The sequence below is a fragment of the Adiantum capillus-veneris genome, chromosome 1, assembly GCF_014529385.1.
Source record: "Adiantum capillus-veneris isolate H3 chromosome 1, ASM1452938v2, whole genome shotgun sequence".
Taxonomy (NCBI): Eukaryota; Viridiplantae; Streptophyta; class Polypodiopsida; order Polypodiales; family Pteridaceae; genus Adiantum; species Adiantum capillus-veneris.
This window is the reverse complement of record NC_140931.1, coordinates 51542695-51569806: the sequence shown is the minus strand read 5'-3', so window position 1 is coordinate 51569806 and position 27112 is coordinate 51542695. Positions and strand designations below refer to the sequence as shown.

General features: G+C 42.7%; 1 pseudogene; it reads left to right on the top strand.

Moving 5' to 3' along the window:
- LOC147464728 (uncharacterized) overlaps window positions 1-26899 on the top strand; it is a 35041-nt pseudogene extending 8142 nt beyond the window's left edge.
- Window positions 26900-27112: the final 213 nt, after the last annotated feature.

The following is a 27112-nucleotide window of genomic DNA, read 5'->3' as shown; positions in this document are numbered from 1 at the left end:
TGGCATTGCAGACGTGCTCCCTTGATTCATTTGCATCTGTGCAGCATTCTTTTGCAGCCTAATAGGGCACTCCGCTGCCCGATGTGGTCCACCACACTCGTAGCATTGAAGAGGTGGCCTCCTAGCCTGGGTGTTGATATTTTGACCTCTGGATGCGCGAGAGCAGCAGCTTGATAAACCGGCTTGACTTGCCCCCAACAATCTTCCATGTAGTATATAGGACACTCTTCCAATGTATCAAGTCCGTAGGCAATACTAGTGTCTATTTCCTCCTCACAGCCATCTGCATAAGCATTTGATGGCTCGCAACCCACTTGGTTCATAGGGGCGACTCTTGGATGCGGGGGCTGCGGTCCTAGCACAGGAGGTGGTAGCGGTGTAGCTTGTACAACATTTTGAGATCTAGGGACCATGTGTTGCGGTAGTTGCTCAACAGGTGGAGCAGGCATCAATACAGGAGCTCGAGGTGCATCCGTCCAGGCTACAGGTGGTCTATTTGCCATAATACGTTTGATCATTAAACAATCCTTAGCTTGGTGACCATACCTACCACATGCGTTGCAAGTTCCATTAAATTTTACTCTAAACGTAGGGCACTCACTAGTGCTATGTGGACCTAAGCAAATGGAACACCATTGTTGCTCCCTTCTTGGATACATGTGACTATTTTGAGGGGGTCGATTATCCTTAAGAGACTCTTGGATTGCCTTGGTGAGGTCTGCCAAGAATGTCTCAAATACCTTTGGCTCATTGGCAATGGGCTTTGCAGTCATGGGTTCATACTCAATGGCTTGTGAGCTAGTGGATCTCGTGTCAGTAGACACCCTCATGCCTGCTATCATCAAGTTGTCCTCTAATTGGATTGCATTGGCAGTGACATCTTCTCAGGTTGTGATACCTCTAATCACTAGTCCATTATAGATTCCTTCATTCCTCAACCCTCGAATGAATCGATCAAGCAGTTGGTTATTGTTGAAGCGCTCATTTACAGGGCAGCGAGAGTTTAAGTGCTTTAGACGACTAATGAAGTCCCTTACTGACTCTCCTTCCTTACGTTCGGCCTTCTGTAGCTGAGATGCTACACCCCAAAGCACACCTTCTCGTATGTACTCCTTTAGAAACAACCTTCGAAGGGTAGGGTAGATTGTTTCTCGTCCACCCTTAGGGTTCTATACCAATCTCCAGCCTTCCCACTTAATGTCAAGCTTAAGGCATTGCACTTAGGTAGTTCGTTGCGTCCCCTAAGGAATCACATACTTGTTCAAACACTTCAATGTGTTTTCTAGCATCTTCGTCCCCATTGAATTTTTGCGTGAGTTTGGCAATTTGTACTGCCTTACTTCTAGGCTCTCTATCAGATGCATGACGCATATTTTCCGCGATAGATCGACCTATGGTTTGAGCAAATGCTGCCAAGTCACCTATGTGAGGAGGCAGGGCCGGTGGAGGTACTCTTGGAATCATATGTGGGAGAGGAACGGGTACCGTCTTGGCATATGTGTGGATGATGCAGGATATGGAACATAACCGGACATAGGTCCACTCGGATAAGGGCTAGGGAGCGGCACTTGAGGAGCATAAGCAAGTGGTACAATTGGAGGTGTGGGGGCCATGTGTGCAGAAGGGGCTAGAGGCACATACGGTCGAGGCCCTATATTAGGTACTACGACACTAGGTAGTGGCATTGCGCTAACCGTAGATGTCATCGGAATTCTCTGTCAGGCTTATCCCTGGAGTGAGCACTGTGTTTTCCTTAATAGAGGGGGTTCAACCAAGTTAGGGAAGCTAAAGTTGTCGCTCGGAGGCTCAGATTGCATAGAGACCCCAGGTGAAATGACGTAAGATGGGTATGTGGGGCTCATTAAAGGAGTCTCCATTTGTGATGGAGTAGGCTGTTGAGCCTTGCTCGTATCCAGAAATCTCATGGGGCCATTTGAGAGTATATTTACCCCTCGGTTTTGCCTTTCCGATTGATTAATGCCATGGATAACATTACATATCATTTTCTGTTGATCTTCGATGCTCGTGGCACTAGAGGTGGATTGTACAATCTCTATCCATCCTACATGGTAGGCGTGGCCAGAGTGTAGATCTGTCAACACCTCAGTGTGGAGGTCGTATGTCCAATGATCATTAATGAACAATCCTTCTAGAGTCGACGTGTTAACAGTTTCTTGTGAGGTAGAAGCAATGTTGCTCCCCGTGGTTTTACTTGTCACCAACAGTACTCTAGAGGGAACTTCTGAAGGAGGCAGCTCAACAGGGCCTTCTTGGTAAGAAGTTGGCAGGATATCCACCTGGACACTCTTTGGGGGTGTGGGGTCCACGTGCGATGTGAAAGGAGAGTCCACTTCCCCACCCCCTTTGTGTGCTTCATTTGCATCAGGTTCCGAGCGAGTAGCTCTACCTAATGTTTCCATGAAACGGCTAAACATACTAGTACTAGGCTGTGGAGCTTCGGGAGGTGCATGGCCTTCTCTCTCAGTGTTTTGGGTAGGGTATGCTTCCATGATTTCTGAGTCGGAGGAGGAATCACTAGCGGCTATTTTAGGGTCTTGGGTGGTGCTACCTTGTGTCCCCGCTGAGGGTCTAGAGCCTATCGTGGATGGGTAATGGGTGTCCGTATGAACAGAGGCACTACCAATGGGATCGTGCTCTAAAACTCGTTCCAGAGCGTAGGTTCATATGACTTGATCCCCTAGAAGTGTTAGTGAGTGCCCGTGAAGGCTGCTCACTAGTATTTTTGGGTGTTTTGCAACCCAAGTCTTTCCTTAATTTGAATTTTTGGTCCTTTTTTTTTGACCCGGCTATAGAATAGAGCGTATGATAGCTCAAAACGAGCGTCTCGATCAGAGGGTCGTGCCGTGCTTTACAGCCCTCCGTTTGGTCACTCTATGCCCTCGGAATCCCTAAAACTGTCAATTTCCAGTAGGGAACTAGGCCCAAACTAGAAAGTCTAAGGGTGCAAGTGGGAAGAGAAAGGAGGAGAGTGGAGGACTTGCCCCACATGCTCTCATTCTCTCTTGAGGGAGTAGGGTATATATATAAGAGTGAGTCTAGTATATATCATAGGACTGAGGCCTGGGCTTGGGCCTGGGCCTGGGCCTGGGCTTGGGCTTGGGCTTGGGCTTGGGCTTGGGGAAGTGATCCCGATCCCGATCTATCTTTTATACAAACCAGCCCGTCCGTTTTAAAACTCACGTTTTTTATTTTCGAAAAATTTAACCTCCCCCTCACTCGCGTTTTTATTTTTCGGTTTTTTTTTCCAGGAAAATGCAAAAATTGAAACTTGACAGAACCAGAAAATGCAGAAAATGCAAAAAACGCAAGAAATGCGAACTGTGCTGTGCAAACCAGAAAAACGCAAAAAAACAGAAATCTCCACACAACTACACACACTCATTCCCTGCCTTTCCTATGATAGAAATTGCACCACAAGAAAGCGTAAAGTGCTTAACCGAGCTTAGTGTAGGGCATTTCCCCGACAGCTGCGCCAAAAATGCGCTCCTTGCCGCACTGTCGAAGCAAGGGACTTGCCAATACACCGTGTGCGAGCCACAAATGGCTCCAAGCACACAACAAACCTAAACTAGCAAGCTCAAGAGAGCAAAGGGTGTGTCACTCACCGCTCTACGCTCGCCTTCGTGGTGGATTCCTCGGCGCCGCGATGAAGAAGAAGCTGCAGTCGTGCCGCGCTCAACCGCTTCGCCGCTGTCGTGCCTTCGTAATGCTCGATCGCACTCTCTCTCTCTCTCTCTCTCTCTCTCTCTCTCTCTCTCTCTCTCTCTCTCTCTCTCTCTCTCTCTCACACACACACACACACACACACACACACACACACACACAAGGAGGTGAAGAAGAAGAAGATGGAGATGGAGATGGAGCAAGAGCACTCTTCTATTGCACAAATGAGAGAATGAGTAAAAATTAGGTTTAGTTGGCTTTTATATGAGCTCACCCCATTCACACTTGGGTGCCCATGCTTAGCCAACTAATCCCTTGAATGTCCCAGTTAGAGTGTGCCTCTCATCGGCGATCACTCTTACCCTTTTCCTATTGGTCCGACAAGCCCAGTACCTGACTCTAAATAATACAACGTTTATAGATCATAGGGTGTCCGTGTGCCGTGAGGGTTAACAACATCCACCGGCCATGGAACCACTGACCCAGTAAATCAGTAGGCCAAGTATGTGAACTCGATACTTGTGAAAAGAATCATGATTGATGATACCTCAATAGGAATCTACTACATGGATGATACAAAAGCTCACGTAAGAGTATTTTATCGCACAACGTATCCATCCATGAGTTCTTTATCCAAAACAACGATTTTGTGTGTGTATGCTGACGATGTGCCACTTCCTAATGTGACATTCCAAGACATACATAGGCAAAATTTTGAAGCCATACCAGAAGGTGAAGCCCAAAGGTACACGTACCAAGGTTTCCCAATGATGAATAGATTTTCTACTATAGGAAAACCACGAGTAATGCCGCAAGATTTGCAAGGTTTGTCAACATGTGGGGGCATACCTAGACAAAGGTCTTCCAAACCCTTCCAGATCTAGCACCTATAGGAAGCACATTCTAGCAACTTGGAATGCAAGAATGAAATGGTTTTTATTTGGCCATGCAAGGGCCATACCAACCACAAACACCTTATACACAGAATTTGATCCAACCACCAATAGGGTATCGACCATCTTATGTACAGTATCAAATACCAAACCAACAAAAGATGGTTTCAGACCCTCCCAAGTGCAAAAATGGGTCAAAAAAACTTTCAATGGGAATGGAGATCCCTATGAACATGTTGCTCTCTACAGGCAAGTGATAAGAGCAGAACATGTTATGAATTTCAGACCATAGTATGAGGGCCTTGGGAGCGCTCCATACAAAGCAAGACTTGTTGCAAAGGGATTTAAGCAACAACAAGGTGTGGACTTTGAAGAGATATTTACCCTTGTTGTTAAGATGACCACTATCATAAAATCTAATATCTAACCAACCCAAATGATTTTCTCATATTAAATTGATCACTTAATGTGGGAGAATAAATGGGAACAAGTGTTAAGATATAGATATATGCTTATAGATCTATCTCAACACGGGGCAATAGCTAAAGGGGCCCAAATGGGAGATGGTCTATCAAGAGCAAGGCTAACCAATGGAGCATAAGACCTTAGGGTTAGCTTCATTGAAGACCTCCAATAATGTGTGTAAAAGTCCTTTGACCTTAGGTAAGCTAGGGCTGAGCTTGAGGTGGGAACCCGCCCAAGCTCGAGGTGCTTGACCTGCTTGAGGTGCTTGTCGTGCTTGAGGTGTTTGTCCTGCTTGAGGTGCTTGATTAAGGTGCTTGAGGTGCTTGAATTACTCCATGCTTGAGGTGCTTGACTTGCCGCTTGATTAAGGTGCTTGAGGTGCCTTGACATGCTTGCCTGAGATGCTTGTGGGAATACCCCCTAGTCCAAGTGCTTTGTCATGCTTGATGACTAAGGTGCTTGAGCTCCTAAAGTCAAAAGCATCCCTACAGAGAGGGGGGGCGAGCCCTTTTCCTAGGGATTAGAGAGAGAACACACACTCACACTCACAAGGGAAGCCCCAGCTTGAAGAGGCAGCAAGGACACGTGTCAGGTCCCTACCCATGTTACCTTCATGTGTTGCTTGAAGCCTATTGGCTAGGCTTCAAAGGGGTCCAATGATAAATTACTTGAATTATCTAATTGTTTTTGAATTTATCAAGTCCTCTCTCTCAAAGGGGAAAGGGGGACACTTGTCCCAAGGCTATCCCTGTTGCTTGTAATGGCTTTTGCTTGTGATTGGCTAGGCCTGGAGGAGTCCAATGAGCTTCAAGCATGAGCTACAACGGGGGGTCGACCCAAGCAAGCTAGGGGGGTGCTTAGGGGGTATACTCACCCACACACACTCACAAACACTCTCATTGTGTACTATGCAGAGTGCACGAGCTCCCTCTCCTTCTCCAAGCAAGTAGAGGTTGAGAGCCTACACCAACACTCTTGGCTATGGAGTGCAAATCCATCCAAGAGCCATGCTTCAATGCTTAATCTTGCCATCTCCTTCTTCTTCATTACTATGCTATTATGTATGCTAGCAACAAGAGTATGATAAGTGAGGAACTAATTCTTTCTCCTACGAAATGTTTCTTCTTCCTCTTCCCTACCCTCATTCCCTGCTAGCTCTCTCCACCTTCGAAGGTGTTTGAGGTCTTGGGACTGAGGCTTGGTATAGTTAAAGCTTTCTTCAAGTTTAGGTTATGCTATGATGGTGATGCATGAAGCTTTCCATCTTCATTGCTTCACCTAGGTCACAAGGAACACAAAGAATGTATTGTAACAAGTCTCTCTTTATGGGAGAAATCATAATACAAATGCCTATTGGAGGGGGGACCGGCTCCACATAAATCCGGTCCTCAACTGTTGTCATGTTCTCTAAATTCTCTCTCTTGCAAAAGTATTGTCTATGCCAAGTTAACTAATTGCTATGATTATGTTGCTATCTTCAATTATGTCAACCCACTATGCTCACAAAATCATTTCTTGAAAGTACTCTCATTAAATTCCGCTACTCTCAAATTGAATAGGCAAATTCCATTACATTGGTATCAGAGCATTTGGTTTCTCTTTTCTTGCTTAAGAAGAGAGGTCCTTAAGTAGCCTATAAATGGTTGATGTTGTTAATTATAATAGAGTAAGTGGAACTGGGATCTAATATCGGTTTTGTTAAGCCCACTATGTGGGGGATGGTGCACACCTTGGGAGCTTTGGACTCAATAATGGAGTCTTTTTAGACTTGCCTACGGCTTTACCATTATTGAGCCATAAGAAGTCCGAAAGGAGCTAGCCCTTGGCAACTCTGCTATGTTAGACCTACTCCTCTACTCTCTATAATTAACCACTTTGAGCCGTGGGTGTAGATACTTAAGAGCCGATTTTCAAAGGCTAAGAGGAGTGGCAACTAAGGTTTTGTATTGCCAAAGCATACACTAAGTATAAACATAAATTTTGTTAACATGGTTGACAATAATCAAGAGAGTAGAATGAACATTGATAGCTTTGATTTTGCACATGAAGGTGCTAATGATGATGCTCCCATGTTTGTGAATTATCTCGTCACTAGGTTGCAACAAGCTATGGGCAACCCTATTTTGCAAGCCGAAGTTACTCAACAACTTCGTGCTTATGGAATTTCCCTTCCTCTCCCAGAGGAGAGAGAGCTTAGGAGGCCTCTTGAAGAGACCCCCAAAAGAAGACTCTCTCCCATTCGAGAGGAGGAATCCAAAGAGAAAGAAAGCAATGGCAGTCTAAGTTCTTCTAAAGATGTGACTCCACGAAGACGGCGGTCTAGACGATCGCCTACTCCTCCCAAGAGGAAAAGAGCAACCTATAGTCCTTCTCCTCATCACTCTGAAAGGCAAGAGAGGAAACAAAGGAAAAAAAGGGCTAGGAAGAGGTCACCCTCTTCTCCTTCTTCTTCACCTTCCTCCTCTTCCGATGAAAGTTATGGCTATTCTCCTAGAGAATACAAGAGGGAAGGACATCGCAAATCATTTCCTGCATGGCGAAGGTCACAAAAGCTAAAGAAGTTCAAGGAGGGAGGAAAGAGTATCTCTTTTCTCACCTACGATGGCACCTTTGGTGCTACCGACAAAGTGTTGGCCTTCATCCAGCAATTTGATGCGGCCTTTGGGGACGAGGGCTTCACAGAGTCCTCCAAGCTACGCCATGTAGCTATGCACTTCCAAAAATCAGCTCGTCAATGGTGGGCTAGCCTTCGTGGCAATGGAGAAGCCCCAAAGACATGGAAAACTCTACGAGTTTCCATCATGAAGCAATTTCTTCCAAGCAATACCGAATGGCGCGGCTTGAAGCTTCTCTCTCATGAGTCTATCAACAAGTATGTAGACAAGTTTTGGGATTTACATCTCAAAGCTACTGTCTTTCCAAAGATAGACTTTGCCGAACAAAGACAGCAATTCTGTGCGGGATTACCTGAAGAGATGGCCGAATACATCAACTCTCAACGGCCTGGTACTATTACCGAAGTAATCCATCACACACCATGGTTGCTTCACGCATCAATTTCCATCAAGGGGCTAGACGTAATGTCAAGCCCATGGAAAACAAAGATAAAAATGATTCAAAGGGGAAATCCAATGCACAAAATAATTCCCAAGGCACTTCCAACAACAACAATAACAACAACAACAATCGGTCCAAGGAGAAGGGAGTTTACAAAGGTAAAAACAAACTCTCTCCTAAAGAGCTTGAAGCTTTTCGCAAGGACCATAAATGTTTCAAGTGTGGGGAGCAAGGACATGGCTATCGTTCTTGCCCCAAGAAGAATACTCGCAATGAGACTCCTAGGGCTTCCACCATCGAATCTCCAAAAGAGGATGCTCATTGCAAAGGATCATCACTCTCCTATGCTTGGGGAAAGGTAAGAGAGCATGATGCCTTCATCTTGTTTGACCCTTGCTCTACTCTCAACTTCATATCAATAGAGTTGGCCACCAAGTTGGGCATTCAAGCTTTTGAGATGGGAGATATAGTAACAGCTGATGCAACTTTCAAGGGACAACAAGCCTCCATTACTCCCTTGATTGGGAAGTTGAGGCTTCATGTCCAAAGCTATGTCGACAAAGAAGACTTCTTCATCTCTCCTTTCCAACATCTGGATGTTATCCTAGGGGCACCATGGTTTGATCGCATGGCTGCCAACATGAAGTTCCCTGAAAGGAGAATTTACTTCATCTACAGGGGAAAGAACATGTATATAGATGCTAGTGAGCGTGGTCGTACTATTCCACTTGTAAATCCTCTTTCTTTTGATAAATCAATGAAGAGCTCAGTTTCTGCGTACATGATTTATGTCAAAGAGTCTCTAAAAGCTAATAATGTTTCATCAAATGAAAATGATAGGAATCAAGAAGAGTTAGACTTGTCTACTTTTCTAAAAGGATTCCAAAATGTATTCATCGATGATATCCCTATGGACCTACCTCCAAAACGAGGGGATGATGACCATCGTATTGAGCTCCTTCCAGGAAGCTCACCGCCTAACAAACCTCCTTATCGAGTCTCACAAGCTCAACAAGAGGAGATTATGAGGCAAGTACAAGAATTGGTAGACAAAGGGATGGTGAGGCCTAGTTCCTCTCCCTTTTGTTCTCCAGTTCTTTTAGTGCAAAAGAAAGATGGTACATACTGTATGTGTGTGGACTATCGAGCACTAAACCATATCACTATCAAAAACAGATTTCCCGTGCCTCGGGTAGAAGATCTGTTTGATAAGCTACAAGGCTCTACTTACTTCAGTAGGATTGACCTTAAGAGTGGCTATCATCAAATAAGGATAGTGGATGAAGATATCCTAAAGACCGCGTTTCGCACAACATTTGGTCTTTATGAATATCTAGTCATGCCTTTTGGCTTGACTAATGCACCAGCTACTTTCAATCGTCTCATGGAGAAAAATTTTAGACGATATCGTAAATTCACTGGAGTGTTCTTTGATGATATCATCATCTACTCCAAGTCTTTGAGAGGAACATAAGCAACATCTCCAAGTGATTTTTCAAGCCTGAGGGAGAACAAACTTTTTCTCAACCAAAAGAAAAGTGAATTCTTTCCTTCAAGAGATTCAATATCTAGGTCATATTATCTCTCACGATGGTATTCGTATGGATCCATCAAAGTTAGAGGTAATAAAATCATGGCCTAACCCAAGGAATCTACATGAGCTAAGAAGCTTTATTGGTATGTGTGCATACTATAAACGCTTCATAGCAAAATTCTCTAAAGTAGCAGGACCACTACACGACTTAACAAAGAAGAACGTTAAGTTTGTATGGACTGCTAAGGAGCAAAATGCTTTTGAAAAACTCAAAGAGAAGCTTACCTCCCAACCAGTCCTCGTGCTTCCGGATCTCTCAAAGCCATTTGAGGTCCAATGTGATGCGTGTGGTGATTGCCTTGGAGCGGTTTTCTTCAAGAAGGGCATGCCATAGCATATGAGAGCTGAAGGCTCAATAGTGATGAATGAGTCTTGGGCATTTATGAGAAAGAGCTTTTAGCTATTCTACATGCCCTAGATACATGGAAGCACTACCTATTGGGGACTCCATTTATCCTACGAACCGATCACCAAAGTCTCAAGTATTTCATGACGCAAACCAAACTTTCCAACAAACAAATGAGGTGGAAATTTTTCTTCGCAATTTAATTTCCATATTGCTCACATAGCTGGTAAGCACAATCAAGTTGCCGATGCACTTTCACGACGACCAAAAGTTAATGCGGTGTCTATAGCTACTCACAATGATCTATCCTCTATGATAGATGAGTATGCTACTGACCCTGACTTTAGAGACATAATGTCAGACCTTGCTTTGGGAAGAAAGAGGAACCATTCACACCTTGCATGATGGTTATCTTCTCCACGGAAATAGGCTATGTGTTACTCATTCCCTTCGTGAGAAGGTTATGTATGAATCCCATGCTCCTCCATATGCAGGGCATAGAGGAATTCAACCTACTCTCCGAGGAGTAGAGACGTATTTCTATTGGCCTACCATGAAAGTGGACATACAAGAGTATGTTTCAAAATGTGTAGTATGCCAAAAGACCAAGTATGATAGAGGGAAGCAACCTGGATTACTCCAGCCATTGCCTATTCCAAATTCACCATGGGAGAGTATATCCATGGATTTCATCTTTGGATTACCCAAGTCTATCCATGGGAATACAGGAATATGGACAATAGTCGACAGGTTTAGCAAGCAAGCACATTTTATTCCTGTCAAAAAGACTATTAAGGCACATCAAATGGCAACTCTCTTCATATCTCAGATTTTCAAGCACCATGGATTACCCACATCCATCGTGTCAGATAGAGATCCTAGAATGACCAGTAATTTCTGGAAAGGTCTCTTTGAAAATCTAGGAACAAGATTGAATTTCTCTTCGGCCTATCACCCACAAACGGATGGCCAAAGTGAGATAGCCAATCTTACGATACTCGATCTACTCAAGACTTATGTTACCGAAGTAGATCAACGCTCACAATGGAAAAAGTATTTACCTCTAGTAGAGTATGCCTACAATAATATTGTACATACTTCTACGGGGAAAGCACCTTTCGAGATCATAGAGGGAAGACCTAAAAGTCCCTTGCTACTCAAAGTACATGGGAAGATCTTCGCCGCCGATGAGTATAGCCGTGACCTACAAGAATCTTTTCAAAAGATTAGGGAGGCTATAGCCATCTCTCAACAAAGGCAAAAAGCTGCTGCTAATAAGCACAGAAGAGCCTTAAATGTTCAAAGAAAATGATTGGGTCTTACTCAAATTTCCTAAGGCTCGATTAAGGCAAACGACGGGCAAAAATCCTACGGCCATCAAAAGTATTATGCTAAACTAGGAAAAAGATACTGTGGTCCTTTCCAAATCTTGAAGCCCATCAATGTGATGGCTTATCAACTCAAGTTGCCCAACCATTGGCTTATACACAACGCCTTTCATGTAAGCCTACTTAAGCCTATAAAGGAGAGCCACCAACTGAACCAATTATTGAAGACCCTCCCGAAGTTGAAGACCAAGAAGAGGTGCTACAACCCGAAGCTGTCCTTTGGCATGAAGACAAGGTACTACGACATGGTAAGATAATCCGACGGTATCTTATTAAGTTCAAAAATATCCATTTGAAGATGCTAGATGGATGCAAGGAGTACAACTTAAGGATAGTATGAACCTTGTCAATGCTTACAATGCTTCCTTAGAGTAAGCAAATGTACAAATGTCTTTTAAATGACTCATGTTTTTGTCTTATATGACTAGTCCTCTTTTTAATTGTGCACAAATTTAACTAGTATGCATGATTAGAATCATGTTTGTGATGATGACGTCTTTCAAACACCAAGTAGAATTTGTCACTCTACTTTGGGAGAATGAAATGGACTAAAGAGCAGACATGCTTGCGGCAGCTATGTCTCCCAAGCACCAAATGGATTAGTCATCCATCTTGGAAAGATGTCGTAGGGTTAAAAAAAAGGGATCCTCTACCCTCTAAGTACGATTGACTAATGACTGAGGCTTTATCTCTTCTACCTCATAGTCGAGGACGACTATGATTTCAAGAGAGAGGTAATGTCATAAAATCTAATATCTAACCTACCCAAATGATTTTCTCATATTAAATTGATCACTTAATGTGGGAGAATAAATAGGAACAAGTGTTAAGATATAGATATGTGCTTATAGATCTATCTCAACACGGGGCCAATAGTAAAGGGGCCCAAATGGGAGATGGTCTATCAAGAGCAAGGCTAACCAATGGAGCATAAGACCTTAGGGTTAGCTTCATTGAAGACCTCCAATAATGTGTGTAAAATTCCTTTGACCTTAGGTAAGCTAGGGCTGAGCTTGAGGTGGGAACCCGGCCCAAGCTCGAGGTGCTTGACCTGCTTGGGGTGCTTGTCGTGCTTGAGGTGTTTGTCCTGCTTGAGGTGCTTGAGGTGCTTGACTTACTCCATGCTTGAGGTGCTTGACTTGCCGCTTGATTAAGGTGCTTGAGGTGCCTTGACATGCTTGCCTAAGATGCTTGTGGGAATACCCCCTAGTCCAAGTGCTTTGTCATGCTTGATGACTAAGGTGCTTGAGCTCCTAAAGTCAAAAGCATCCCTACAAGAGGGGGGCGAGCCCTTTTCCTAGGGATTAGAGAGAGAACACACACTCACACTCACAAGGGAAGCCCCAGCTTGAAGAGGCAGCAAGGACACATGTCAGGTCCCTACCCATGTTACCTTCATGTGTTTCTTGAAGCCTATTGGCTAGGCTTCAAAGGGGTCCAATGATAAATTACTTGAATTATCTAATTGTTTTTGAATTTATCAAGTCCTCTCTCTCAAAGGGGAAAGGGGGACACTTGTCCCAAGGCTATCCCTGTTGCTTGTAATGGCTTTTGCTTGTGATTGGCTAGGCCTGGAGGGTCCAATGAGCTTCAAGCATGAGCTACAACGGGGGGTCGACCCAAGCAAGCTAGGGGGTGCTTAGGGGGTATACTCACCCACACACACTCACAAACACTCTCATTGTGTACTATGCAAAGTGCAAGAGCTCCCTCTCCTTCTCCAAGCAAGTAGAGGTTGAGAGCCTACACCAACACTCTTGGCTATGGAGTGCAAATCCATCCAAGAGCCATGCTTCAATGCTTAAGCTTGCCATCTCCTTCTTCTTCATTACTATGCTATTATGTATGCTAGCAACAAGAGTATGATAAGTGAGGAACTAATTCTTTCTCCTACGAAATGTTTCTTCTTCCTCTTCCCTACCCTCATTCCCTGCTAGCTCTCTCCACCTTCGAAGGTGTTTGAGGTCTTGGGACTGAGGCTTGGTATAGTTAAAGCTTTCTTCAAGTTTAGGTTATGCTATGATGGTGATGCATGAAGCTTTCCATCTTCATTGCTTCACCTAGGTCACAAGGAACACAAAGAATGTATTGTAACAAGTCTCTCTTTATGGGAGAAATCATAATACAAATGCCTATTGGAGGGGGGACCGGCTCCACATAAATCCGGTCCTCAACTGTTGTCATGTTCTCTAAATTCTCTCTCTTGCAAAAGTATTGTCTATGCCAAGTTAACTAATTGCTATGATTATGTTGCTATCTTCAATTATGTCAACCCGCTATGCTCACAAAATCATTTCTTGAAAGTACTCTCATTAAATTCCGCTACTCTCAAATTGAATAGGCAAATTACATTACAACCACTTTGCATTGTGTTCTTGCCTTAGCTACCAAAGGGGACATTTAACTTGTCCAGATGGATATTAAGACTAAATTCTTACATGATGATCTTCATGAGGACGTATATATGCAGCAACCACAAAGGTTTTTGGAGAAGGGTAGAGAGCACTTGGTTTGTAAGATCAAGAAGAGCCTTTATGGCCTTAAACACGCACCAAGAGAATGGTATCATAAGTTTGATTCATTTATGCTCTCTCAAGGTTATAGAAGAAGTGACATCGATCATTGCCTCTATACTAAGCGAGTTAAGCAAAGCATGGTAGCTTGTTGGTTTTTATCCTTTAAGTGGATGACATGTTACTTGTTGAAAATAACATTAATGAGTTAGCTTCCTTGAAATAAAAGTTGAATGATAGCTTTGACGTGAAATATTTGGGGTCATATTTTGGGCATGCACATTGTGCGAGATAAATATAAGAAGTTGCTTTACTTATCTCAACAAATTATATTGAAAAACCACTCAAAAATTTCAATATGGAGAGAGGGAAGGCATAGAATACTCCACTGCCTCCATATGTGAAACTATGCCTAAATGATAGTCCCAAATTTGATGTAGAAAAGGCTAAAATGGCAAAGGTGCCATACTCTTTGCAGTTGGTAGCTTAATTATGCAATGATATGTACATGATTAGATATTGCTTTTGCAATGGGAGTGGTCAACCAATACATGTCAAATCCTGGCAAGAAACATTGGGGGGTAGTGAAAGGAGTCATGAGATATCTGAATCGTACAAAGGAATTGTGCATTTGGTTTGGAAGAAAATAAGCACATGTACTTGGATACACTAATTATGCATGGGATATGGACAAAAGGAGGTCTACTTTAGGTTGCGTCTTCATTTTTATTGGTGGTACTGTTTCTTGGTGATCTCATTTGAGAGTTGCACATCCATGTCAACCATCAAAGCTGTATATTGCAGCATCAAAGGCTTGCAAGGAAGCTATATGGCTTGCTCGACTAGTGAAAGACTTGGGAATTTTTGTTGAGGTGCCTACATTACACTGTGATAGTCACAATGCTATCATGTTGGCAAGGAATCCAATGTTTCATGTGAAGATAAAGCATACAAATGTTGTAATAGAAATGGCCTAATAACTTGTAGAGTAGCGGAATTAAGAGAAATTATTTGCTGAAATTACTTTGAGAGCATAATGGGTGAACTTCATTAATGGTAGCAACATAAAAATAATAGTTAATTAACTAGGCATGAACAATAATTTTGCAAGAGAGTGAATTAGAGAACATGACAACAATTGAGGACCGGATTTATGTGGAGCCGGTCCCCCCTCCCCAATAGGCATTTGTATTATAGATTCTCCCATTAAAGGAGACTTCGTACAATACAATCTTTGTGTTCTTTTTTACCTAAGTGATGTTGAAGATGGAAAGCTTCATGCACCGCTAGCATAGCATAATCTTTGAAGAATACATTAACTGGACCAAGGCTCAGTCCCAAGACCTCAAACACCTTCGAAGGGGGAGAGAGCTAGCATGGAGTGAGGATAGGGAAGAGGAAGAAGAAGTAGTATACGAGAAAGAGATATTCCCTTACTTATCATCACTCTTCTTTAGCATAGCATAATAGCTTAGTAATGATGAAGATGAAAAGGATGGCAAGCTCAAGCTTTGAAGCATGTCTCTTGGTTGGATTTGCACCCCATAGCCAGAGAGGCTAAGTGTAGGCTCACTACTTCTCAAGGAGCTTAGAGAAGGAGATGGAGCTCTTGCACTTGCCAAGCACATAATGAGAGTGAATGTGAGAGTGTGTGGGTGAGTATACCGTGCAAGCTAGGCCCATGCTTCCTTGGTCGACCCCCCTGGCCAATCACAGCCTTAGTGCATATCAAGCAACAAGGGTAGTCTTGGGACAAGTGTCCCCCTTTCCACTTGAGAGAGAGGACTTGATAAATGCAAAAGCAATTAAATAAATGTGGTAATTTATCATTGGACCCCTTTTAAGCCTAGCCAATAGGATTCAAGCACCTCATGAAGGTAACATGGGTAGGGTCTTGACATGTGTCCTTGCTGCCTCTCTAGGCTTGGGCTCACCTTGAGTGTGTGAGTGTGTGTTCTCTCTCTACCCCTAGGAAAGGGCTCACCCCCCCTCTTGTAGGGATATTTTTGACTTGCTTTGATCAAGCACCTTAGTCATCAAGCATGACTAAGCACTTGGACTAGGGGTGCAAGCATCTCAAGCAAGCATGTCCAAGCACCTCAAGCACCTTAGTGATGCAGCAGGTCAAGCACCTCAAGAACCTTAATCAAGCACCTCAAGAATGACAAGCACCTCAAGCACCTTAATCAAGCACCTCAAGCAGGACAAGCATCTCAAGCTTGGGCTGGGTTCCCACCTCAAGCTCAGCCCTAACTTAGGTCAAAGACTTTTAACACTAACCTTTGGAGGTCTTTAATGAAGCTAACCCTAAGGTCTTCTAAGCTCCATTGGTAGCCTTACTCTTTGACAGACCATCTCTCATTTAAGCCCCTTTACCATTGGCCCCTTGTTGAGATAGATCTGTAAGCACATGTCTATATTCTACCTCTTATTTCCATTTATCTCTCCCATATTAAATGATCAATTCAATATGAGAAAGTCTTTTTGGAATAGGTAGATATTAGATTTTATGACATTTCCTCTCTCTTGAAATCATAATCGTCCTCAACTATGAGGTAGAAGAGATAAATTCTTAGTCATTAGTCTACGTTACTTAGCGGGTAGAGGGTCCCTTTTTGTTAGGAAATAAGACGTAGCTAAATAGATAATTGAGTAGATTACTTAATGGAGAGAGACAAATTTACATACACGAGATTATAGAGTAGAGAGAGAGAGAGAGAGTACACACAATATACGTGGTTCACCCAATGTGGGCTACGTCCACGAAAAAGCAGCCACTCAGTGGCTTTAGTACTTCAAAACAAGAAGTAGTTTACAAAGAGATTATACCCTTTTGGAGCTCCCGCATTGCTTCACTCTCACCACCTTACACCCATCTTGTTGCATCAACTTCACACTATGAAATGTGTGTAGAAATGGCCTCCTTTTATAGGCCAAAAGGGTTGTCCTCTCTTATGAGAGGCAGCCATGTGTAGTCGCCCTTGTGTGAATAAGTCCAAATCGGACCCTCCAATCTGCCTATGTGTGGCCGCCCTTGTGTAGACAAATCCACTTTTGAATTCGGCCACCGGTCACCGGCCATTGACTTCTTCCGACCACCGGCCACCCACCGGCCAACGGCCAACCGACTGCTTTCCGGTCGCCGTCCGGCCATAATATTCCGGCCCCTGATTTTTGGCCGTGAAAATTTTGGTTTCCGGCAAGTGATTTTTATTTCCGGTGAGTGATTTTCCTTCACGCACGATGGCTTCTCCTCATAATGGGGGCCTTACAAATGTGCGCTTTTACCAGAGAAAATTACAAGGGGTAAATCTGGCTCCATACTTAACACTTTTTACCCTATGACATCATTCCAAGATGGATGACTAATCCATTTGGTGCTTGGGAGACATAGCTTCCGCAAGCATGTATGCTCTTTAGTCCATATCATAATGCCAAAGTAGAATGACAAGTTCTACTTGGTGTTTGAGAGACGTTGTCAACCAAACATGATTCTAAGCATGCATACTACTTATATTTGTGCACAATAAAAAGAGAACTACTCTTATAAGACAAAAATATTGGTCATTAAAAAGAAATTTGTACATTTGCTTACTCTAATGTAGCATTGTAAGCAGTGATAAGGTTCATACTATCCTTAAGTTGTACTCCTTAGATCCATTTTAGCATCTTCAAAAGGATAGTTTTGAACTTAATAAGATACCGACGGATAATCTTACCATGTCGCAGTACCTTATCTTCATGTCGAAGGACAGCTTCGGGTTGTAGCACCTCTTCTTGATCTTCTACTTTGGGAGGGTCTTCAATAATTGGTTCACTTGGTGGCTCTCCTTTGTAGGGCTTAAGTAGACTCACATGAAAAGCATTGTGTATGAGCCAATGGTTGGGCAATTTAAGTTGGTAAGCCATCTCGTTGATTGGCTTCAAAATTTGAAAAGGGCCATAGAATCTTTTTTCTAGTTTAGCATAATACTTTTGATGGCCCGTAGGATTTTTGCCCTTCGTTTGCCTTAATCGAGCCTTGGGGAACTTGAGTAAGACCCAATCGTTTTCTTTGAACGTTAATGCCCTTCTGTGCTTATCAGCAACAACTTTTTGCCTTTGTTGAGAGATGGATATAGCCTCCTTAATCTTTTGAAAAGATTCTTGTAGGTCACGGCTATACTCATCAGCAGCGAAGATATTCCCATGTACCTTAAGTAGCAAGGGACTTTTAGATCTTCCCTCAATGATTTCAAAAGGTGCTTTTCCTATAGAAGTATGTACATTATTATTGTATGCATACTTTACAAGAGGTAAATACCTTTCCCATTGTGAGCATTGATCTACTTCTATAACATAAGTCTTTAGTAGATCAAGTATTGTAAGATTGGCTATCTCACTTTGGCCATCCGTTTGTGGGTGATAGGCCGAAGAGAAATTCAATCTTGTACCTAAACTTTCAAAGAGACCCTTCCAGAAATTACTAGTCAACATTCTATGATCTCTATTTGACACGATGATGTTGCAATCCATGGTGTTTGAAAATCTGAGATATGAAGAAGTAGCCATTTGTGTCCTTAATAGTCTTTTTGATAAATAAAGTGTGCTTGCTTGCTAAACCTGTCAATATTGTCCATATCTCCGTATTCCCATGGATAGACTTGGGTAATCCAAAGATAAAATCCATGGATATACTCTCCCAAGTGAATTAGGATTGTCAATGGTGGCTGGAGTAATCTAGGTTACTTCCCTCTATCATACTTAGTCTTTTGGCATACTACACATTTGAAACATACTCTTGTATGTCCACTTTCATGGTAGTCCAATAGAAGTATGTCTCTACTCCTCGGAGAGTAGGTTGAATACGTCTATCCCCGCATAGGAGGAGCATGGGATTCAAACATGACTTTCTCACGAAGGGAATGGGTAATACATAGCCTATTGCCATGGAGAAGATAACCATCCTGCAAGGTGAATGGTTCCTCTTTCTTCCCCAAAGCAAGGGCTGACATTACGTCTTTAAAGTCAGGGTCAGTAGCATACTGATCTATCATAGAAGATAGATCATTGTGAGTAGCTATTGACACTGCATTAACCTTTGGTCATCGTGAAAGTGCATCAGCCACTTGATTGTGCTTACCAGCAATGTGAGCAATATGAAAATTAAATTGCAAAAGAAAATTTGCCCACCTCATTTGTTTGTCGGAAAGCTTGGTCTGCGTCATGAAGTACTTGAGACTTTGATGGTTGGTTCGTAGAATAAATGGAGTCCCCAATAGATAGTGCTTCCACGTGTCTAGGGCATGAATAACAGCTAAAAGCTCTTTCTCATAGATGTGTAGGACACGTTCATTTGTGTTGAGCCTTCGGCTCTCATATGCTATGGTGTTCCCTTCTTGAAGCAAGACTGGTCCAAGGCAATCACCACAAGAATCACATTGGACCATAAATGGTTTTGAGAGATCCGGAAGCATGAGGATTGGTTGGGAGGTAAGCTTCTCTTTGAGCTTGTCAAAAGCATTTTGCTCCTTAGCAGTCTATGAATACTTAACGTTATTTTTTGTTAAGCAATGGTCCTGCTATTTGAGATAATTTTGCTATGAAGCGTCTATAGTATGCACACATACTTATAAAGCTTCTTAGGTCATGTAGATTCCTGGATTATGCCATGCTTTTATTACCTCTAACTTTGATAGATCCATTCGGATACCATCTTGAGAGATAATATGACCTAAGTATTGAATCTTTTAGAGGAAAAATTCTCTTTTCTTTTGGATGAGAAGAAGATTATTCTTCCTTAGCGCTTGACAAATCATTGTTATGTTCCTCCAAAGACTTGGAGTAGATGATAATATCATCGAAGAAACCTCCAGTTAATTTACAGTAAGGTCTAAAGATCTTCTCCATTAGACGATTGAACATGGCTGGTGCGTTGGTCAAGCCAAAAGGCATGACTAGATATTCATAAAGACCGACGTTGTACGAAACGCGGTCTTTAGGATATCTTCATCCACTATCCTTATTTGATGATAGCCACTTTTAAGGTCAATCCTACTGAAGTAGGTAGAGGCTTGTAGCTTATCAAACAGATCTTCTACCCAAGGCACGGGGAATCTATTTTTGATAGTCATATGGTTTAGTGCACGATAGTCCACACACATACGGTATGTTCCATCTTTCTTTTGCACTAAAAGAACGGAGAACAAAAGGGAGAGGAGCTAGGCCTCACCATACCTTTGTCTACCAATTATTGTACTTGCCTCATGATCTCCTCCTATTGAGCTTGAGAAACTCAATAAGGAGGTTTGTTAGGCTGTGAGCTTGCTGGGATAAGCTCAATGGGATGGTCATCATCCCCTCGTTTTGAAGGTAAGTCCATAGGGATATCATCATTGAACACATCTTGGAATCCTTTTAGAAAATTAGACAAGTCTAACTCTTCTTGATTCCTACCATCTACTTTTGATAATCATTAGAACCTTTTTGAGACTCTTTGACAAAAATCATGTACGCAGAAACTGAGCTCTTCATTGATTTGTCAAAAACAGGAAGATTTACAAGTGGAATAGTGCGACCGGGCTCATTAGCATCTATATACATATTCTTGTCCCTGTAAAGTGAAGTAAATTCTCCTTTCAGGAAACTTTATGTTGGCAGCCATGCGGTCGAACCATGGTGCCCCTAGGATAGCATCCTCATGTTGGAGAGGAGAGATGAAGAAGTCTTCTTTGTCGACATAGCTTTGAACATGAAGCCTCAACTTCCCAATCAAGGGAGTAACGGAGGCTTGTTGTCCCTTGAAAGCTGCATCAGTCATTACAGTATCTCCCATCTCGAAAGCTTGAATGCCCAACTTGGTGGACAACTCCGTTGATATGAAGTTGTGAGTAGAGCCAGGGTCAAACAAGATGAAGGCATCATGCTCTCTTATTCTTCCACATGCATAGGAGAGAGCTGCTCCTTTGCAATGAACATCCTCTTTTGGAGCTTCGATGGCGGAAGCTCTAGGAGTCCCATCGCGAGCATTTTTTTTGGGCAAGAACGGTAGGTATGTCCTCCCCTCTTGTATTCCCTAGGAGAATAGCCATAGCTTTCATCAAAAGAGGAGGAAGGTGAAGAAGAAGGAGAAGAGGGTGACCTCTTCCTTGCCCTTTTCTTCCTTGGTTTCCTCTCTTCTCGTTCAGAGTGGCAAGGAGACGGCGGCGGACTATGGTTTGAAGATTTCCTCTTGGGAGGTGTTGGCAATCGCCTAGACCGCCGTCTTCTTGGAGCCAAATCTTCATATGAACTTAGGGATTCAGTGCTTTCTCGTTCCTTGGATTCCTCCTCTGGAATGGGAGAGAGTCTTCTTTTGGGAGTCTCTTCAAGAGACCTCCTAAGCTCTCTCTCCTATTTGAAGAGGAAGGGTTATCCCATAAGCACGAAGTTGTTGAAAACTTCGGCTTGCAAGGTAGGGTTACCCATGGCTTGCTGCAACCTAGTAACAAGGTAGTTAACAAACATGGGGGCACCATCATTAGCACCTTCACGTGCAAAATCAAAGCTATCAATGTTCATTCTACTCTCTTGACTATGGTCGGCCATGTTAATTAAACTTATATGTTTGTTTAATGTACTTTTTGGCAATTCAAAACTTCAGTTGCTACTCCTCTTAGCCTTTGAAAATTTCGGCCCTAAGGTATCTATACCCACGACTGGAATTCGGTTAATTATAGAGAGTAGTGAGGTGGGTCTAATATTGCAGCATTGCCGAGGGATAGCTCCTTTCAGACTTCTTATGGCTCAATAATGGTAAAGCCGTAGGAAAGTCTAAAGAGACTCCATTATTAAGACCAAAGCTCCCGAGGTGTGCACCATACCCCACATAGTGGGCTGCAACAAAATCGTTACTAGATCCCAGTCCCACTTACCCTAATATAATTAACAAAACCAACCATTTATAGGCTACTTAAGGACATCTCTTCTTAAGCAAGAAAAGAGAAACCAAATGCTCTGATACCAATGTAATAGAAATGGCCTAATAACTTGTAGAGTAGCGGAATTAAGAGAAAGTGTTTCCTGAAATTACTTTGAGAGCATAATGGGTGAACTTCATTAATGGTAGCAACATAAACATAACAATTAATTAACTAGACATGAACAATACTTTTGCATGAGAGAGAATTAGAGAACATTACAAAAATTGAGGACCGGATTTATGTGGAGCCGGGTCCCCCCTCCAATAGCATTTGTATTATAGATTCTCCCATTAAAGGAGACTTGATACAATACAATCTTATGTGTTCTTTTTGACCTAAGTGATGCTATGAAGATGGAAAGCTTCATGCACCACTAGCATAGCATAATATTTGAAGAAAGCATTAACTGGACCAAGCCTCAGTCCCAAAGACCTCAAACACCTCGAAGGTGGAGAGAGCTAGCATGGAGTGAGGATAGGGAAGAGGAAGAAGAAGTAGTATACGAGAAAGAGCTATTCCCTTACTTATCATCACTCTTCTTTAGCATAGCATAATAGCTTAGTAATGATGAAGATGAAGAAGATGGCAAGCTCAAGATTTGAAGCATGTCTCTTGGTTGGATTTCACTCCATAGCCAGAGAGGTTAAGTGTAGGCTCACTCTTCTCAAGGAGGTTAGAGAAGGAGATGGAGCTCTTGCACTTGCCAACCACATAATGAGAGTGAATGTGAGAGTGTGTGGGTTAGTATACCTTGCAAGCTAGGCCCATGCTTCCTTGGTCAATCCCCTCTTTTAGCACTCCTAGGCATTTTATTGGACCTCCTCAAGCCTGGCCAATCACAGCCTTAGTGCATATCAAGCAACAAGGGTAGTCTTGGGACAATGGTCCCCCCTTTCCACTTTGAGAGAGAGGACTTGATAAATGCAAAAGAAATTAAATAAATGTGGTAATTTATCATTGGACCCCTTTTAAGCCTGACCAATAGGATTCAAGCACCTCATGAAGGTAACATGGGTAGGGTCTTGACATGTGTCCTTGCTGCATCTCTAGGCTTGGGCTCACCTTGAGTGTGTGAGTGTGTTCTCTCTCTACCCCCTAGGAAAGGGCTCGACCCCCTCTTGTAGGGATATTTTTGACTTGCTTTGATCAAGCACCTTAGTCACCAAGCATGACTAAGCACTTGGACTAGGGGGTGTTCCCACAAGCATCTCAAGCAAGCATGTGCAAGCACCTTAGTCATGCAGCAGTCAAGCACCTCAAGCACCTCAAGTACCTCAAGCACCTTAATCAAGCACCTCAAGCAAGACAAGCATCTCGAGCTCGGGCTGGATTCCCACCTCAAGCTCAACCCTAACTTAGGTCAAGAACTTTTAACACTAACCTTTGGAGGTCTTTAATGAAGCTAACCCTAAGGTCTTCTAAGCTCCATTGGTAGCCTTTCTCTTTGACATACCATCTCTCATTTGAGCCCCTTTACCATTGGCCCCTTGTTGAGATAGATCTGTAAGCACATGTCTATATTCTACCTCTTGTTTCCATTTATCTCTCCCATATTAAATGATCAGCTCATTATGAGAAAGTCTTTTTGGAATAGGTAGATATTAGATTTTATGAAATATGTAAAGTACCACTTCATTCAGGATGTGCTTGAGGACAAGCATATGGAGCTTGTGAAGATGCACATAGATGATAACCCTGTAGATCTTCTCACCAAAGGTCTAGCTACTTATGGGCGAGAGCTAGATAGGCTACTCTAACATGATTGTACATACATATATATTTTATACCCCATACTTAAAGGCACATTGGCCTTTAAGTGGGAGGTTGCTGGGGTGGTAAAACTTAATGTGCTAGCCCTAAGTAAGTTCTCAACTAGACGCTAACACCGACCATTACATGTGTTTGCCCATGATAATGTATTGTTTGTTGTTTGGCAAAACCAAGGTTATGGTATTAATTCACCACACCGCAGTGGGTTAGGAGATCAACATCCACATTTTCTTATGGCCAGGAGTCAGTGAAGTATACAGATGCATACACTTACCTTGGGATAGCCTTTAGTGGTCCAATGTTTTCATCGAGGAGAGCAGTTGAGACGAGATTGACCAGAGCATATGCTACCCTAGGCAAATTAGAGAGGATGTGTTCGAAGGTTTCGTTCCAAGAACCTCAAACAAAGCTATGGCTCTTTGATACTTTAGTAGCATTAGTTATGCTTTATGGAGCCTAGATATGGGGACATTCAATGGACCACAATAGCAGATCTGGTAGCACTGATGGGTGGAGATGTATGGAGAGGCCTTTGGTTTCTATGATCTCTTGGATGATAAGAGTTAAGGCTTTAGTACCACATGAGATTATCAGAGCAGGGCTGGCTGCATCTTCACTTGTGGTCGAGGCACTCACCATATCAGTTTCTTTTTTGAACAATTTATGGGACCTCCCCAGACACATATATGCTCGTTTAGCTTTTGAGTCTTCCTGACAGCTAGCATTGCAGGGGATACTACTCATTGGTATGGAAAGATAACATCATGGTTTAGTTGCACGGTTTTCAATATGGATAGATTGCCTAGTATTCTTTGGATGGTGCACCCTCTATGTCTATTACGGGCAGAAAGATTGCCAAACTCATTCGTCCATCAGGATGACCTATCTCAGCTCGATGCCAGGAGGACTTGGATTTAGCCGACACGAGAGTGGGCATGAAGATGGCTTTTTGTAGAGAGAATCTTCTCCATCTGACGGAGGACGGGTTTGTGACTAGACCTAGTTACATGGAAACACATTTATCTCGGGGGATACGGTGCGCTATTGGTCACCTACGCACCTCTTCACATCAGCTTGAGGTCAAGACTCGCAGGTTTAGGGGGATATCTACAGAGGATAGGATATGACGGCTATGCCATTTGGAGCTTGAGACAGAGCTACATTACATATGTCCCTGTCTTGTATATCATGAGATACAGGGGCGATTTCATTGACTTTGCTACTTTGGAGATCAGGAGAGAGACAATCTCAAGGTAGATTACAAAATTCTTTAGACCACCTACTGGCAGACAGAGGGGCAGACCACACAACAAAGCCCAGAGGCTACTGAGCTAGGGAGATCTAGACGCCCACAATTGGGGGTACTTCACAACATTGACAGAGATTACAGTAGATGATATGGATCACTTTAGCTTGATAGTAAAGGTACTTACCATGGCGGACATTGACAATATTCTATAGTGACCGATGCAATACATCCTCGGACAACGCCCGATGCTGGACATCCTCGGATAATAGAGCCCAATGCCGGATATCCTCGAACATTGATGTTCATACACTCGGATTGTACTACCCTAAACAGTTGTGAACCATGATAATAGCTATTTAGCTTTTATTTTTCTTTATTTCATTTTTATTTGGGAAAATTACCAAAATACCCCTCTAATTTGTGGAAATTCCCAAAATACCCCTCAAATTTCAAAAATTCCCAAAGTACCCCCCATAATTTGTCATAAATTTCCAAAATGCCCTTCAAATTTTCCGAAATTCCCTTGATTGTGAGAGTAAATTTCTTCAAAAACAAAAAAATTTGTAGCTTTTCATAAGAAGAGTGATTGTCTACCATACGAGATGCTAATTGAGTTGGTTATGTAGGCTTTGGAGATGAATTTCTTCAATATTTTTAGACATAATTACCTTTTTTTTGGGAGGTGATTTGCAAAAAATTACATGCTAAGCACTCAAAAACCGATCTCAATTGTCAAACAAGAATAAAGATTAAAAAATCTTGAAGATCCAACGAAAATAGATACAAGGGTATTTTGGGAATTTTTGAAATTTGAGGGGTATATTGGGAATTTCCAAAAATTATAGGGGTATTTTGGTAATTTCCCCCTTTTTTTTTTTTTGTACCGAGACAGTTTGGTCTCTTGAGGACATATTCTCACTCTCATAGAGATAGAGCGTGTTTAGGGATTAGGGTTTGAACCGTTTTTCTGCAGGAGAATGGCGTCTCGCAAGTTATCCGCCGCCTGGGGGCCCTGCTGCATCCTTCAAGAGGCTTCTGCCATAAGCAGGAGCTCGGTGGTCAATTGCATCCGCGATCATCCAGTCAGCTGCTCGCGGCCTTGGAGCCGCATGTCACAAGTTCCGGGAAGGAACTTTTTCAAGGCCTCATGGACGTGTTCTGTTTAGAGAAGGAGGCCTGGAAACAGAAGGAGGAGGTCTGGAAACAGAAACAGAAAGAAATTGAATATCAAAAGGAGGCCATTGAGTATCGAACAAGGAGATCGCATATTTGGAGGTAGACCTCCTTAGATCCAAGGGTTTGAACAATACACGTGGGTTGTTCGAGAGAATGCAGGAGGTCCTTGCAACATATACACGTGCTAAAGGAAACAAAGCTTCCATTTTGTGGGAAAAAATCCTCAAGTGGTCTCCGGACTTGGCTGCTTGCGTAGAGAAGCACACCAATATTCCACTGCAAGATGTGCGGAAGCAAGCAGCGCACTGCCATACTATATACAACATTCTTTCGCAGCACGTGCACGCAGGTAAAGAATTGGCTGAACTGCAGGCCGCCAATGGGAGAATTTATTTTCATAGAGGGCCTATGTTGCCTGAACAGGTCCAAATATTTCTCTGTATTGGAAAGGCGGCGAAGTTTGACATTGAAGAAGACCTGTCTACCAGGTACACCTGCTACTCTTGTTGCTTTTATTTGTTTATTGTTTGAATGTTGCCTGTATTCATTTTATATATATTGATTGGACAGGCCGTGCTGAAGAGTTCAGATGTAGATCTGTTTGAATGTGGTCATGGTACGTATGATACTGTACATGAGACTATGGGCTCGCTGTAGAGTGATGAGGACTTTTTTTGGGTCTGATGATGTTCAGTGATGCGTAATGATTTATGTTGAGGACAGGTAGTCCTCAGGGTACATTATGCAGGTTGTGTAGAGAGGATACAAAATGTAAAAGCCTGGTTGCAGGTGTTTACTGTTAATCCAATGAGCTGTTTATTGTCTGAGTGCTTGAAGCTATATACCTGGATGGTTATATGGGACTCTGTGCGTGTAGGGACTTACTTGCAGGCTGGTGTCTGCTCTCTAGGATATAGTTTCTCAATGCCTGATAACAAAGGCTGTTTATTTTAATTATGTGTTTAGTTCTTGTTGTTTTTAACCATGCCGGACTATGTACTGTTTGCTGAACACTTTGAGGGCATTATACGGAGGTG